Raw genomic sequence first — 17,719 nt, 5'->3', positions numbered from 1 at the left:
GACACGAAGACGAATACACACACTACCCAACAAAGAACAAAGGACCAAACAAGACTGCGACGGCGCGGTGGCTCGCTGTCGTCGGGGTGCTGAAATGTTTAAGGCCCCTGCTAAAGGAAAAACAAAGGCACGTGAAATGTGTACAGGACATAAAGGTAGTACTTTTAATGTTAGTACATGGACTGGGGAAGGACAATTACCACAGAATGGGAGGAATCCTGCCAATGAGGACTACCGCTGAGCAGAACATGAGCAAAAATTCTCCTGCACGCAACGAAACCTGCAACTGTTCCTCCGTCAACCACAGTCGCCGGCGCTCCTCACCCCATTTCACTAGAAACTCCCTCCCTGGTGCATCGTCCCTCAGTAGTCCTAGAATCTAGCACCTCTACGGCTCCCTGTTGATGCTCTGCCTCCACACGGGTCACTTGCCTGTGCAGTAAAATTCACGATAGTTCAAAGGGTACTCAAAGATCTATAGAAAGCCAATATTGAAGGGCTTGTGGCAGCTCCGATTACAGGAAAGTGGACAGAATACGACGATAATTGACTTTTGAGAGGATGCCAAGTGGTCCTTCCCACCTGGGCGCACACGTTTGCGTCTGGCTACCTTATGGTGCAGCTAGTTAGCCTGTCAACCCACTAGGACCGAATCTTAAAGCTCGAAATTCAAGCACCCGGCCTCCGCTCATCATGATTCTTCGCTTGTCTCTTAACTTTTGCGCCTGATTTCACACAAAGTGACCAGGCGCTCTATTAAACCCGTCGCTGCTGAGGGTAGGTGCTCACTCCGTAAGTTGCAGGCCCAGATCAGGGTGAGAGGCTCCCCGATGCAGTCGACCAAGGATGCTGGTCAACTGTGGGAAGATGAGTGTACTACTGTATTACACGTCCACTCAGCACAAGAAAGAAATTCGATCCTGTCCATTAATTTTTTCTGCTCCAAGGGTCGCAAGTACCGCGAAAGAATGCGATTGGGGCGCTCAGTCTGTCCATCCGCCTCATGTTAATTCACCGCGTTCATTTTGTGGTCACTTTGTAGTTGGGTCGTAAAGGCACACCAGTAGGCACTAGCAAATTTCGAATTCCTCTCTATATGATACTCCTGATGGTCCTGTGGAGCTGCCAGACACTAGTTAAGAATAATAAAGCGACTTCCTGAGCATTGAGAGAGCTGGAACAATGGATGAAATAGGCATAGTCACGGAGTCTATCGATAACGACCTATTGTGGTTTCCCGCAGTCCAACAATCCACTTCATGGCCGAAGGCACACCTTTTCTTCAGAACCAAAGACTTTGGAGAAAAGTAGGTTTGAGAGAATTATGGTGCTCCTGTTGCTGAAGTTTTGGCAGTGGCAGTGCATACTCCCCTGTCGCGAAATACATCCCACGCCACCTGAAGGACCGTAGGAGCTTTCCACTATAATGGAGCTCAACATTGCCCAAGAGAAAACGTTTATGTGCCGCGCACACTAGGGTTGTAAGGATCGAAGTCGGAATGTATAGGCGACCGAGTCCACGCTGTGTTTAAACCACGGCAGGCTTTTTCAAAGTCTTCTTCGCCCTTTTGCCATTCTGAATCTTGGCAATGGTTGAGGACGAAACCCTGCTAATAGGAGTTGAACGCATGCAAATTTGGTGGAACCCGTCTACCAAAGCGGACAACGTAGTTGAACAGTACAATAGTAAAGTGGCCCTTCGCTGCACAGCTGTAGGTAATGCTCTTCATATGCTTAGCTATAGTCCTACCGCAGGAGGCAGCCCAGCCATATAACACCTCTTGCGTTATCATAGCACCGACAGCTCTATGCGCGGTGCGTTAGAGACTGATGGCTAGTCTGGAGAGCCAAAAAACGCCCAAATCATTGTGCTCGCATTTTTTCATTCCTATGCACAAAGCACATAATTCATCTTTCCCGGCACTGGATTGCGCTGATCAGCCCCCGATGAGGATGGCCAACAGTGCTTTTGTGCTTTTTAGTACTGGCAGGATGTTTGGAAAAGATAGCCCCCACGGCTGAGTGACCAACAATGGCTGCTAGGAGGCTATGCCACTCATAATCGGTTAGTGCGAGTCCCAAAAATATTGTGATTAGGCCGGTTAGAGCCTTTGCTACGACGTCAGCCTCCTCTGTTCTGGTCGTTGTGGGCCTTATCTTGAGCGAACCAGTAATGGGCAAGGCTACGCGATCAAATACAGAGATAAAGTAATCGTGATAAGATGTAGGCCCTTCAAACTGTGCACCGGCATTGGGGATAAGTACCTCGAATGATCAGGTGTTTACTGAATTTGGCTAAATTCTTGCAGCGTAAATGCGGAATCGCCGATACACAATTGTTATCAAAAAAGCTCTTGCATGCCTTCAGATGCCATTGCTTGTCTCGGAACAGCCAAGTAGGGGAAGAAGAGGCTGTAGGCGCTGTTGAACATTTCGGCTGAATATACAGACGTTTTCCATTTAGGAAAGGATCAAGTTCGCCTTGATTGACCGTTCAGAATTCAGGTGGAACTACCGTTTCAGCTCAGCTGAGGTACGATAAAGTCGGAAGGGCATACACTCACTATAGAGTTTGTAACTGCGAAAGTCGAGCGCTGTTTCGTGCATCTCATTTGAGCAAATGGGGATTTCTAAGAAAGCGTCCACGAAGTACAGATTAAGGAGACTTTTGATCTGTACAATTTGTCAGGTAATTCCTAAGATGAGGCACTCGAACATCGGCTTCGCATGGCTCTTCTTCGCAGGATTAACGCGCCGGCGGCACCTTCCGTGCTTTTTTGGTACCGATATCAGGTGCCCAAGGCGCTGGTGAATTCCTACATGTTGCCCCTTTTCGAGAATTAATCCCCTTGCAGCTCACGCTCGCTTCCATGCACTGAAGGCTCGCGACATCGTCGAACAGATCTTGGAACCGCCTCAATGTGTACCCGAATATGGTGCGTCGGCTAACGAATAGATGTGTAGGCTGCTGGTTGCATCTACCAAGTCTGCATGTTCTCTTTTTTATCTGCATACTTGTGCTGTCAATATGCTGAGAACTCTATTGAAGTTGCTAATAAGCAACCAGATCCAGACCCGGAAAGGCATGATTCTTTGCAGCAGGACAAGCTGGATTTTGACCCTGTATCGCAAAATGCTATACTCAAACGCTTTTACTACTTTATCACTTTGATAAATAAATACTAAAGAATTAACCAGCCGTTCCGTATTTTGGTACATTTCATCGAAAGACTTCATAGATTGCCAGATACTGCTAACTCGATATAACAAGACGCAAAGCTGTGCGCGAGTCCCCTTCATACAAACGCCAAGTGGCTTCAAAAAATTGGAAGGTCCAAAGATTAAGACAACGCTCAGGCTAACATTTTCTCTCTCCTGATATTGGTAACTCGGGGGATTCAAGAGAAAGGAATGAGGGAACGCCACTGGAGTCATTAAATGATTTTCTTTATAAAATATCTTGGATGTAAATTCGGCTTTTCATGGCGACTTAGGGGCCACAGTTGGTAGCCCCCTAATGATCAATGTGGCTACATTTAGCTCACCTTAAGGCGGTGTATGCAGTCAATGGTGAGGCTTGCCTTTCCCGATTGTTGAGCTTTTATCAAGTTATTGCGTGACTCATCATTCTGGTTCTCATTGACGTAAATATTGAAGACAGCCTTTTTGACATGGAGGTAGACAGCGAAACAAAAATGTCTGTTAACAATGGCCTGCTTCCTAGCAAAAGTTTGAATAGACCTTTTTTATAGGTGGTAGAAAGGCGTGATTTGTGAGGGAATAATAAGTGCATGATTGATTCGGTGAGAGTATGCTGCACATAGAATTAGGCGTGCCGTAAGGACGGGCAATTGCTCAAAGGTTTCTTCAGCCGTGGGGTTGTACCTCAGTGGGCAGTCCCAAATATGAAGAAGAACGAGTGCTCCTTGCGGCATGTTTACTGGAAACAAAGGCAGTTTAATTGGGAGTCTTTTCATACAGGGCAAGTCTATTGCCTGCAGGGATTGCCAGGAATCGCGCTTTTTTACCAGCCCTGACTCACAGGAATATCCAAGCCTCAGCTCAACAGCAGGCCTTTGGAGAATTAAGTATGCTGAAGTAGAGATTCTATCGATTGGTTGATGAATCGACGATATGAAGCTTGGTTTGCCAAGTCCACAACGTAGATGAATTGCTTCTTTAGCAGTGACTTATATCGGACCTACCCAATATGTTATCAGTGGGGGTCGTAGGGTGGGCAGCGACTCAGCAAGACACGAGCCGACCGGATGGGCTTCGAAAGACGATTGGTTGCTCAAGGTTTCAGGAGCGAGTAGAAACAAATCTTGCATTTTTAGCTGAAACAAAAGAGGCACTATCGGGATATAGAATCTTGGATGTCGGGGCTCCGGCAACTGGCCCGCACCTACAGTCTACGATAAACGAGAAAAAAAGCCAAAGAGAAACCCATGGTGCTAAGCGGCCCCAACAGATCCTCGATAAAGCACATGCGTTCATTCGAGATTAAGTCGCAAAATTAGGAACTGCCACCGTACGCAAGAATCTAAAGAGCTAGGAAAACAAGACTGGGGATGGCGGAAACATCATACTTGAGGAGCACACGGGGGCCCACCACGCGGGCTGCAGCACAATGACGGGGGCCATGAAGAATAAAAGTGCAGTTGGTGACTCATCAAGGTCACCTTAACGCGAATACAAGTTTATTTTGGTGGTTTAAAGTTGCTAGTTTTACATGACATCACACTCTGGCGATGGCCACCAATTTACTATCGAACTGTGCAGCTGCTTTCATCCGTGAGGATTAAATTTTGCTACTGAAATCACGTGCGTTCTACGCCTTCAAACATGCCCTCGCCCTCTACTATTGCCCAAAGTTAGAATGAAAAAGGGTGCAACAATTAGACGTTGATAAACACATGTTGTGGTTCAAAAAATAGCGTTTAATCCGCCGCCTATGCCATCCGAATGGTATCCGCACTGCCATTTTGTGCGAAGCACATGATCATGCTGTCTCAGGCTAGTGGACTTGTGCTATAGTGGAAATTCCCCCGCGGCCCTTCGGGTGGCTTTGGATGCGTCCGGCGGCAGAGGGGTATGCCCTGCCATGCCCAGATTTTCAGCAGCTGAAGCAGCACAATTTTCTTAAACTTACTCGTCTGCAATGCCCTTCGGGACCTAAAAGAATTTAGATGTCTCTGACTATGGACTGTATTGTTGGGCTGTGAGAGGTCACGGGTCAGCTGAGCATCTCAGTGCCGACGGATCTGTGAATGTGCCATTTCATCCCTTGACCCATCTATCTCAATGCTCGGGAAGCAGTTTGATTATTATCAACTAATGTCTGGAAGCTTCACGAATTGCCCAGGAGTACTATTACGGAGACGCATAAGATATTCCTAACCGCTGTGGTATACTTTCGGGAGACTAAACGCACAAAAAGCCACTAGACAGGATTGAGTTTCTTCTTCGTGCTGAGTGAATTTATAATACAGTAGTACACTCGTCTTCCCATAGTTGCCTGCAATCTCACGCTCATGCTGTTCTTCTCGTTCCTGTCTGCGTATAAAATGGTGGCAAGGCGGTCACTTTTCCGCTGTCTTGCCTGCAGTTGGTATCAACGGACAAGTAAGGGGCACGAGCGAATGTTTTTGGAATACTGGTGGAAGAAGTAGGCGGCTCAGCTTCTAGTACACTACAGATACTACCCTAAAGATAAGCAAACAATTAAGCATCTGATTGATAGATTCTCATGCATTGTCTACTGTATAGTACTATTGTCTTGGTACCAGAAGACACATTGCTGTGCGCGTTAGACGCTATGTGCAACTAACTGCGAGTTTTCGAAGTGCTAAGAGGAGGAGCAACGCGCAGTGTGTGTTCCTCTTCCATCATGTCAAAGCTCTAAAAGACAAGGAGAAAGGAATTGGAGAGCTGCTTTGTTAAACTCCCAGTTACTTTCATTAAGTATGCTTTGAGCATGTATGCAGCGTTGTATCCAATTCAGCCCTCACGGTAAATGATGCGTGCCACATCAAACACACTAGCCGAAATACTCACTTTCGTCCTCTTACAAGGCTAAAGACTGCCAGTGAATGTAAAATGGTCCCTGTCTGTCCCAAACTGATGGTTTCTGTCGCTGCAAACTACGTGCCTTGGAGACGAACAAATATGCATAGTTTTGGTTTTTAGCATAAATGAGTATCATGGGAGTCGGCTCACAAATGTTTCGCCAAAAGTCTAACGAGATAAAGTCTACACCAAACGTGGAAGTCCAGCGTAAAATGCGCTTTTGTTTCCTGCTACTCCGAGAAGGTCAATTCTGCATCGACACTAAACAGTGTCTGCTACATTTATCATGTCCAAAAGTCGCCGGGACGCGTGAAATGGCGTAATAGCACTCTAATAAAGCAGTTTCACGCAGTTCAAATAATATAACTGTGCCAACTGCTTACTTAATGCGGCTAGCACAGAAGGGGCAGCAGAACAGACCACACCAGGCACTGCCGAGGCGGCTTCGTTGCGGCGTTTCGCTGTCCTTAGCCTCAGCTGGCCTCTGTAACAGCCGAAATTCAGCTTGTCTGATGCATATCATTGCTGAAAAAATAGCATTTGCGCTACTTGAACAAGAGTTCAAAAAATAATATCTCATTGGTGTTACTCCTGTCTCGACAGCATTCGATCAAGCAAGACACACGGACTACTACACATAGCAATACATGTCCATTTCGGCGTGGCTAACAGAGTTTATTCTCTCTGCTACAACGGTTTTAATTGGCTTTCACCTTCATTACTCCTTTGGTTTTCCAGGAGGCGGCCAATATTGTGAAAATCCACACAGCTGCTAGTTAATGCACATCCGTTAATAGAGGCACTTCATGCATCGGCCAGAGTCCAGTTTCACGCCTCTTTCAAAGCCTCTGTAATGCTGGCATACAGGCTTTCATAAGATCACCCTGAGGTGACTACTGAGTGATTAGGAGCAGCTATGCTGGACAAGATTTTCCACGAAGCATCTATATACTACAACGGCAGGTCTGAAGTTTGAAGGAGAGAAAATGGCCGCAGCATCATCATCTCTTCTGCTCGAGAACTCAGATATCCAGTGTTCAGTCATTGCTTATCCTTTATTTCCGGATGGCGCTACAATTTCCACTTCTTCTTCCAACCCGATCTGTCCTTGCGATATCGCTTCACAAGAAATTGCAGACTATCACAATATCCAGTACCAAGTTTCCAGCAACATCAAGGCCACCGACGCACTTGTGCCGGCGGTAGAAGTCAAAGCTACTTGCCTACATCAATGCTTGCCTGATGTTCAACAGGCAACAATTGCGCGGCTAGGCCAGCTGATCCCCCTCGGAATGTGGAACAGCATACTGGAGGAATACCAAGCCCCACGGCTATTGTATAGTAAACTACGCGACATGGCATCCAATCGTCAAATTAAAGGAGTTCGTTTGGAGTTCAGAAAGAAGGAGTGGATCGCCGCTTGGACCGATGCCGCTGGGCGCGAGCGCCGACGCTACTTCTCCATTCGCCAGAATGGAGAGGCGGAAGCGTTCTATATGGCTGTTAAGACACGGGCAGACGCTCTTAGCGAAGGTGCGCGGGTTCGTTGGGGAACAATGTGCAGGAAGCTTCCCAAATTGAGCCAGCGGAAGTTCGTGGGCAAGTGCCTCCATTAAATTCCCCCAACCTACAAGTCCTCATGGTCGAAATTCAATGTATATTGAAGACACACCACCACTGTAGCGCAAAATCATTTGAATCTGACAGGCTGTTTGCATAGTTGTTAAATTCGTTTGTTACACATTGGCGCCCATGGGGTTCAAATGGAAAACGAGCCGGTGAAACTTGCTTCCACACCCCCATGGTGTGACTCCGTTCTAAAAGGCTCCTACTTTAAAACATGAACGGACATCACCCATGATGATGAGTCTTTTGGATAATGCCTAATTGTCTAAGTTGTTGATATACCCCTCATAAATCACACGTATCAACTGCAATGTCAAGGCAGAGTATGTAGGTAGTAGGAATTTGGGTCTACATATATCTAAATGCATCTGAAAATATGAACTAGAGGATAGATGTATGGTGTACTAAAGCTTAATATGACAGGCTCGTGAATAGGAAAAGCTGCACACGTACATCACAGCACAGACCTCGACACCTTATTCAAGTTTGCCTGGGAGAGCCTGGAATAACGAGCCACAAGGTGAGCCTGGGCAATGCACCCCTCAGCTCTACGAAAAAGCACAAATCCACTTCTGTGAAAAGGCAAGAATGGGGGCTCCTTGCAAGCAAATACTTACGAAGGAACAAGCACAACTCGATCCCCCAGGTTGAAGCCGGCTATAAGAATACCTTGCTCTGAAATGTCACTCAAATTCAAAAAGTTGCTTACATTTTAATACTTATTGGATAAGCGGGTAGATCCTCTGATACTCACATAAGTATTCGAGAAATGCCCTGCAAAAACTAGCTTAAGGTGCAAGGAATCCCTCTGCCACGCAAAATTGTGGAATATTCCATTGCAATTATGGGCGCTCATCTCCCGCCCGCTACATTAAAGAGCCGTGTCGCCAATACACAGCTGAATTTCTCGCATGATTGAGAAGGGCTTGTGCCTAGTGTTGTGTTTTAGCGGCTCTGTTGGAGGAGCATTAGAGTGAGCTGAGTCTTCGGCTGCCGCTGGTTGAACTTAGCAATGGTTATTACAGCTCCATTTAAGGCCTTACACCCATTACTTGGTGCAGCTGCGTCGCGCATATTTTGGCTGGATTAGTTGTCGCCACACTGCATACGAAGTCTTGTTGAGGTTTTCGTTGTGATGAACATAGTGTGTAAAGCACCACTTCTCTGGGTGCCCCATGTGACCCCGGTCTTTTCACCCATGGATTCCCATATATGCTGTGCTGCCGTACGAGTCTTTGTTTTTTCTTGAGAAGAAGTCCTGATACCCACATTGATGAAACCCGCAATCCAATACAGTTACTGGAGGGCTGTGGCGGCCCCCTGCTGCGCCAACTATGTTCAGCCCGATCGGTTGCGCTGGACTTATTTTTTATTGAAAATGTTGGCTCTTGTGAAAGGCGATTGCTTGCATTCCTTTTTTATGCTGAGGATTCGGATCGCAGTGGCCCTTCATATCGCGCTACATCCAATTTTGGCTGCTAAGACTTGGTTGTTACAAGCTGACTCCCTAACAGACTACGGTGCTGGTGCAGTGGTTGTAGCATTGCTGAGCAGAATCTTAGACCTCAATTTACTTTAAAACAAACTTACGAAAAACCAAGCCTACATCAAGTGTGAAGACAAATAGAGACCATGAGTAGTCAATCCACGGAGGGGATCATGCACATGTAAAGGATAAACATTAGACGCTTGCGACGCTGGATATTTAGGTAAGGCTCAAATGCACATTTGTTGATTAAGCAGTGAATAACTGTCTAGAGTAGAGTTAGTTGTCAAAAACTGTGTTTGAAAAAGGAACATGAGGTATTTCCTCTGTGATGAATGTGTTCACGTTGACACGTTCTGACTCAGCAGGCTCTTGAGGAGCGACGGGAGTGGACACAAATTTTTCAAATGTTAACGCAGAAGGGAAAATGATCTCTATGGGACTGGCCTCCTCCGGAGGCTCTCTCCCATTGCCGACCCATACATCACCGGACAGGCTGAGGCACAGTTCGACGCGTTTTAAAGAACTGACCAAATAGGAACTCGTATTGCTGTGGTCAAGCAACCTTCCGGGAGATTCTAAAAGAATAATTAGCGCAGCAGAAGAGGATTTTTGGTGCTCTGTGAGCTTCTCAACCCTGAAGGGGGCTTCAGATTAAGAAAACCTGGCTCCAGGTCGTCAGGATACTGCACTTCAATTAGTAATTTCTGGAGTATTGCATAGCACTAAACCAATAGGCAAAGCTTAACATATTCAAAATCAAAGCAACAGGGATGTTTTCTGAAGGTGCCTGCGGGCAGCATACAAAGTGAACGTCGATTGTGTCTGAGTTCTTTGCGGCGCTCAGACAAGGAATGTTACAAACGCACACAGGTCATCATAACAAAGCATTGGATTCATAGTGTTGATGACAGTTATCGTGCAGGTAAGATGATGCTTTCATAGAGAGGAACACATTTTAATGGAAGCCTGTAGCTACTTACCAGGACCATAAAGGAGGTTGTGAAGCAGGTTGGGTCTTGCCATCCTTGTCCTGGCTGTGCAATGTGTTAACGTTCTAACGAGAAGCCGTGGCTACGATGCAAGTACTCTGTTGGGAAATGGCAATCATTGCGCATGCATAGACTTGCTGCCGGTGTGGGGATCTAAACAGGGAGACTCCACGCTACTCGATACCCAATCACACATAGTTCTGTTCAAGAGTAGCTAGAGAACCTGCGCAACTAGTACTTTAGCTTTTACTTCTTGAAAAGTAGTAGAGTGCGAATGAGCTACCCTTTGCGGAAGTGCTATTTCCTCTTGCATATCGAAGCATATCTACGGTAGACCGATCGTTTTGAAGTCGTCCCTGGACAGCGTTGTTATTGTACGTTGTAATTGCAAGTCAGCTACTTTTTAAAAAGGCTTCTTTAAAAATTTCGAATGGAGGTAGCTGTTGCTGGGTAAAGCAAAGCCAGGAGTAGGCGAGTGTTCTCTACCAAATGCGCTTTGCAAGGTTTTACGCTGTCCGGCTTGCCTTCTGCGGGGACCAGATCACCAAAACCTGTATTCATGGCCATGCTGTACTATTTAAATTCTTTTTTAAATTCCTAAAGGACGCTCGGGAACCTTCTGCAAGCGGTGTCGGTACCTAGACTCATCAGGCAGTTGCTTGGGCTGCAGACGTGTTTGCCAAATTTTGTCGTTCGGTTCACTCATGTAAGCCACATACCCTTGGTTAAACTTTTCTTGTATTGCTGATATGTAGTAATTTTATTTTAAGCGTATTGGAGACAGCGGAGACTGTTTAAGTCGGCAGCAATGTCAAGCCTCAGGAAGGCTGCGAATTTTGCGTGACCAGCGGTATCAGCTCTGAAAGTGAATATGCCTGATTAAATTGCATGGACCAAACACTGTAGTGATGGTACTAGAAGTGTGTTGACATACTGCCTACTTCCATGCGAAATCATTCCCTTTTGTTACCCGCAGCACATGCTACTCATCAACATCTCCTGTTGCAAGCAGTACTGGCAAGAAATAGAGGCGAACACATTCACTGGAGGCACAGGGCTTCTTCAGTAAAACATTGGCTAGACAATCTGTCGATGAGATGATTCTATGGTCCAGATGCCAACCTTTCACCGACACGTTACCCTGGAGAGGCATCGTCCTGCATTGAGCTACCATGTGTAGCTGTCTCAGCGAGCTCTGTTGAGCATAGTTCCACTGCAAAAATAGATCTAGCGGTGATGATCATCTTTAGGTGATCCTACTTTGTACACAACATTGTGAGGCATCAAGGGACATCGAGCACAAATTTCGCCCTGGAAGATCTTAAAACTGTGGCTCCACTGTCATGGCCTAGCTCACCATAAACGCTTCTTATATCCACAGAAATAGTGCAGCGCCACTACGCCTCAATCAATTGCCGTAGTCGCTTTTGTACAAAGAGCTCGTATTTGTTTCCTTAGTCCCTTTAGAAATGCTGAGTTATCGTAGATGGACTAGGAGCTAAACCACTCATACCAGGCGCCATTACTGTATTGGTTTGGTGGCTTCAGGAAACAAGAAAAATGTGAATGGCGTTTGTGCCAGCGCGCAGTCCAGTATTTATTGCGCAATGAGTTTGAGTATCTGTAGCTGGCAAAACCGTGCAAGACAGGAGAAGATATTTCTGTCTGGAGCCAGAGCATGTAGTTCAAACATGACAAGCCAGTACTTCAACGTACTTAATAAAAGCAACACAATGATGTTGGCTGAGTATCTTGGCTAAACAACACAAGGGCAATATCCGTATCAGTACTAGCACCAGCATCGCTTGTAAATTGCGTATTCCGGCATGAAACATCTATGATATTTTGAGACGAATAAATATTAAACGATGACACCTTTCTCATTTTACTCATTAAGAGATATCACAATTAAGTGGCGCTTTTGGTTCTTTGTTGCCATGACACCTCGATGTGGCAGCTTCGAAAGGATTCAGGAATCGTGTCCAGACACGCAGTTGTTAGTTTTTTGATGGTGATTTGATTTGATAAAAAAATTAATTCTGCGGCTAGCTCGCCCTATCTTGGACATGTTCACATAAAAAGCTTCAAGGAAGATTCATGCGTCTTCGAGTCATTCTTGGCTTACCCAAAGATTTGTGGAAGCGCTGCCGATTGGGCACGGATTGCCGATTGCTGCAACATATGACTGAGGGCAACCGACACCGCTAATAGTATATGCAACGTATTCCAGCTCATCGAAGATCAATATGACAATACCGCTATGGTGTTGCATCGACAATGGCAATCATGCCCAACGGAAATAGAGTACGACACCACGCTCTTGGTCTTTAGCAAGTCAGGGGAATAGCCCCTGGCAGTTCAAGAAACTGTGCTAGCCCTTCCATACCCTCAAAAGCAGCCTATCAATTTTTACTGCCAACTTTGCCCTTGTCCGTACATCAGGAGTGAGCGCTTTGGTGCTAATCAGCTACTGGATTAGACAGTATGATGGATTGCCTCGGTTTACTTTCCTCTTGGCATTTTGGCCTGGGCTTTGGTCCACAGAAAGTGAGCGATTTAGAAAAGAAACAAGTACATATTCAAGCCCATACGCTTATGCAGATAGCACAAAATCAATATTTTAAAACACTGAAGAACAATGTGCTTTACCACTGTTGCTGAAGTGGCTGCACTAGATGAATCTGAGAGAGGCTAGTAGCAAGGAAGCTTGCTTATTCTGCTGCTAGATGAAATAGCATGCCGAAACATTTAGATCGCACATGATGCTCTTAGAATTCAACATATTTTTGTAGTTTCATTTTCCCACCCTCATCTCAAGTGGCCTCAGTCTACTGTGACTTCCTTTCTTAGAAACCTTTAGACCCTTTGCCCAAACCGGTTTAGAATTGCCTCCGAAGGAAAAGTTATACTAAACAGTAAGCTGTAACCGTGTAAGTGCAGGACGGGCTTAGAGCTCATTACCGATTTTTTGACGTGCATCACAACACGAAGGTCAACAAGGTTGGGGGCAGCTTAGGCTCTCTGAAGTTGTCAAACGCCTGTCCGATGTGCTAACCAAGCAGCCCCTCAATCGGATTTATTGCGAGCTTAATGATATCCTAGCAAATCCTAAAGCGTGCTGCATTTATAGAAGCAATATTACACCGTATGCTTGCCTAAAGTGCAAATTCACCGAAGTTGAAATCATTGATCGTACAAGCACAGGCAGCAGCGCATGTAATAATGTAGACTAGTATGGTTAACAGAAAACTTGTTCGTTCCCGCTGCCGCAGCTGGAAAATTTTTCTGCTTTGATCTTAATGCTTGCTGCGATGTAGCGCTGCCAATAAAGCTGTTAGTTTGACTATTAAGCGCTTACTGGAGAAAACAGCTTCATTGAATCATGTGGGCTTTTCTGGTAGATTGTTCCATAAGCATAAAGAGTGTGTAGGAGCGTACTATATCTGGATGCTTCGCACAGCATCTTGTGCCCATCGTCCATAGTGTTTGAACCTTGCGAGTCTTGCAGGCCTTTCTACTCCACCTTTCCCAGCAATCTATTACTGTCGTAGCTTTGCATTCGACAGTCTGACACTCAGTAAGCCAGAGACGAAAGGGGCGATTTCTGAGTACTTTATGAGCAGCTGGAACGGTTCAGGACTAACGTAATTTCACAGAGCACTATCCTAGCACCCTATCCTAGGACGCCTGAATTCACTGGACATGCCTTTTGAGCTGCAGCAGCTTTAAAAATAATCTAGCTGCAGAGTGTACAAACTGTACTTATTAAAATGTTTGGTAGATCGTAACTCGGAAAAGGGGTCTCCCTGCCTTCCTAATCCGCGGACATCTGACATGGCTCTTGACTGATACGGTAATAATTGGAGCAAATGCCACATCCAAAAGTACTCCAAAGTCTTGAACTAATCCGCAAAACGTCTTTGTAGAGCCCGAGCCCACGGAAGTACCTGGGAGCCTGTTCAAAAGGCCATGGGAGTTCGAATAATGTGCTGCTACGTCAACCGTCAAAGGCCAACTTCGTTGGTGTCGTGGTCCTGGAGGAAGTACGCAGATTAGGCCTGTAGCAAGGAACAATAAATGAGCAATTTGAAAGTTCAATCTAGGCTGGAGTACTCTTACTTGGGGTTGAGAGTACCAGAACAGTTGCAATTGACGGCGCAAAATAATCTAGGTAGTGGTTAGATGTGTTATTAGAAAATTCGAAGGGCATAATTGTTGATGTACAAGCGCTTATGCACGGCCTGTTTCGAAACGTATTACGTGTATTCGTACAGTAAGAAAAGTATACGTGCTTCAAAAAAACCCGCACTGGTGTTAACGCATTCCCACTAAGCTTTTGCGTTTGCGTTCCAAAAAGGATTTGATGATTCTACACCAGGATGGCCTCAGGTGTACCTTCGTATCCTTCCTTCAATGGAGCCACGAAGAGCGTCCTTTGAGCAGCAGCATGATGCTGCCATTACAAGTGGTACAGAATCAGTAGTGTACCGCGGAAGCCTACTTGCGACTGCAAGCTCCTTCTCGATGCCACGCCTGCGCTTAATATGTGCATCAGATTATGTACCAGGTAAAAGCAAAGAATTATGTCGGAAGATCAACTATCAGTAATTAGTATGTACCCTTATTCACTGTAACAGAGTTTCCATTAGCAACAAATTTGCAGCTCGAAGCGGCGTGGCGGGATCAGCATCTGCTCAAAATGAACTGCCGGAGAATTTTTCGAGACTTGATTTACACGTCACTGACTCTGCCTCTTTCTTTTGAATGCTTGACTTCAAGGCCTTGGATCGGCAATAAACAAGAACGAGTAACACCATTCTGGTTATTCTAAACTTTGTCGTTTCAAAGTCGTTTCCGCCTCATTGGTAGCTCTTCCAGGTGTAAAGTGCTAGTTCTTAGTGCTAGGGTGACGGTGACAATGTTTGGCATTGTCTCTTCAAGATTCCGATGAATGCCGCGCTACGATCCATGATTGCATGCCCACAGGAAAGGGAAAATCCACTGAGAGTGGCCAGAACACACGCGAGAGGCCATACTGCAGCTACTGCAGATGCATTTACGTCTAGAGGCTTCTGATAATACAAGCCAATTATGCTGAGTATTTGGTAGTGTTGTGCCTTAGGCACTATGTGAACTGCAGCTGTTAATCGAGTATCCCACTTACCGGATTCCACTAAATATCAATTTCCAAACCGCGCGAGCTGTATGCGAAAATCCCTCGCCTTTTTATTCAAGCACTCTCGAAGCCACTCGATAAAGTAGTCAGTTTACAATGCCTACTTCTAACTTCACAGGGGCTGAACATTTATGAAACCACTTCATCTCCTCGCTTGAAGGAACTTCTGAGGTCCAGGTAGAGTTTCTTTGCTCTTGTGTTCTTGCATGTAGATTGATATTTGTTTTGCAAGCCCATATACAGCAATCCATAAAAAATCAGCCAATGGTATTAGAGGTATCTGAAATAGAAAGCACCAATAAGGCCATCCACGAATACATTACAATGTGTGCTTAACAATGCTTGGTGTTGCGGTACGCGTGACTGGATAATTGTGCAAGAAATAGTTGACCACATGAAAGGTCTGCTCAAAAACCATATGCAAGGTTGTTTCCTTCATTACTTCTACTCTACCAAGCAGTTGAAATGGGAAATTGTTGTGGTTCTTAGATCCAGGTAGGCCAAAAGCGTCTCCAGGTAACTGCTGGAATGCTCCTTGTGCGACCACCCGTAGATTTTGGAACGCATGCAAATTACAAAGTAGTTTTGCCAAAAAAGCTTAGGATACGTACCATAGAACATTTAACTTGAAATAGCGGCAGTATTTAAATGTGTACGCCCAATAGCTACTTTTGCTCCCGTTGTTCAGCACTGGCACTCTGAACCTGCTTTTCGCTACCGATAGAAATTGTAGCTACAGCTACAATATCTACCGTGTCGGAGACACAATTTGCATAGCTACCATCAACTCCATTCCAGAGGGGGTACATCGTCGCCCCTCTGCAACAAGCATGGGATGTGACAGTTAACACAAAGCAAAGTTGTGGCCGGCAAGCATTGGCATTCGGCATGAGACATTTTCCCTCGAAAGGTGGAGTTGTGCCTGCTAGTTGTGTCCCCTTACGCCACAACAAGGAAGACGCCAGCTCCCAAACTCACCCTGTCGTAAACTTTGAATGAGGCAATCAATTTTTTTGCACTCAATAAAGGAACGGCCTAAGCCGAGCTGCGAACGGGGCCTAGGATATAGAGAAAATGTTCATCAACGTACTTTCGTGGATCTGAGCTTTTAAAGGGCTCGATGGACAATGTAGGCTTGCCTTCAGAGACAATTTGGAACCGGGAAGAATGAGAACTACCAGCAGTTCAATTGAAGGCACATTTGGAAGCTTCCACTAATTCAATATATCTGGCACCACCCACTGTATTCTGTTATACTAAATTGCGACCTCTCGAGATTTCTTTTCTGGCATTCTCATCTCTCCATAGAAAACCGTGCACCACGATCTTTGGTGTCAAAGCGTGACTTCGTTGCCACAACAGCCATTTTCTCCCAACATTCTGGCGAATAAGAAAATATTTTCGGCGTTAACTTACTACAAAATTAGTGCACCCAGCACTGCATTCTTCTTTCACAGTTCTGCCCTAACCCCTATAACCTGGTGAGTAACCAATATTTGGTGAACTGCACTGTAGAGCATCTCTGCGCGTGCACGGCTCAACGATGTCCTGCTAGACCTGCTGTGGGGTAAGCCGATGTGACCGCCCGATGGCTGAGACTTTGACTTCAGAGCTGCCTTTAGCTTGAGCGTGAGTAACAGGGCCAGGCACGGTTGCGATCACAGAGATAAGATTGATATGTAGTCTGAAAGATGGAAAACGGGGCCTTGCATTTTCGACGATGCCTGGACAAAAAGCATGTCTAAGCTGTAATATTACGAGGAATAAGGTTAGAACTTGATATATTGCTGGACACACTCATGGATTGATCAAAAGTTCTTTGGAAGGTCAGGAGGCACCGGATCCTTTTGACTCCTGTGTCTTTCAAAATTTTCAACAAATGGAGATATATCCTACTACGGCATGCGAAAGCTGTTTACCCTAGAAATAATAATGCAAGAGCCTTTCAGATGGAATAGCAAGAATCTTGAGTACCATGTCATTTATTTTAGAAAGCTCTGGCAAGTCTACTTAGTTCTTCGTACCAGACGCATTTCGAATACACGCCGCATTTGAAAATATTTCTACCCACACCTACGCGAAGAAGTCACCATAAAATCACGACCCTCGAAGCTTTGGGCTTTAGTGAAGTAGTGTATCATTTAACTGAAGGAACTTGTTTTGCCATGAGTTATTAGCACACCCAGCTGTGCTCAACCGAAAATTCGTCTCGAGAACTCTCCTCTGTCTAGTTCATGTGAGAAGAAGTGAAGCCTGCATAAAAATTTATATGATGCGCAACAGCCTATATCTAGGTTTGCGCAAAGTAAAGGCCTTACCTTAATAATACATGAGCAACAGGCAACTCAACGTGAAACGGAACCAACAGTA

The sequence above is a fragment of the Cyclospora cayetanensis genome, unplaced genomic scaffold (assembly GCF_002999335.1).
Source record: "Cyclospora cayetanensis isolate NF1_C8 unplaced genomic scaffold, CcayRef3 CcayRef3_contig_76, whole genome shotgun sequence".
Lineage (NCBI taxonomy): Eukaryota > Apicomplexa > Conoidasida > Eucoccidiorida > Eimeriidae > Cyclospora > Cyclospora cayetanensis.
This window is presented reverse-complemented; position numbering follows the sequence as displayed.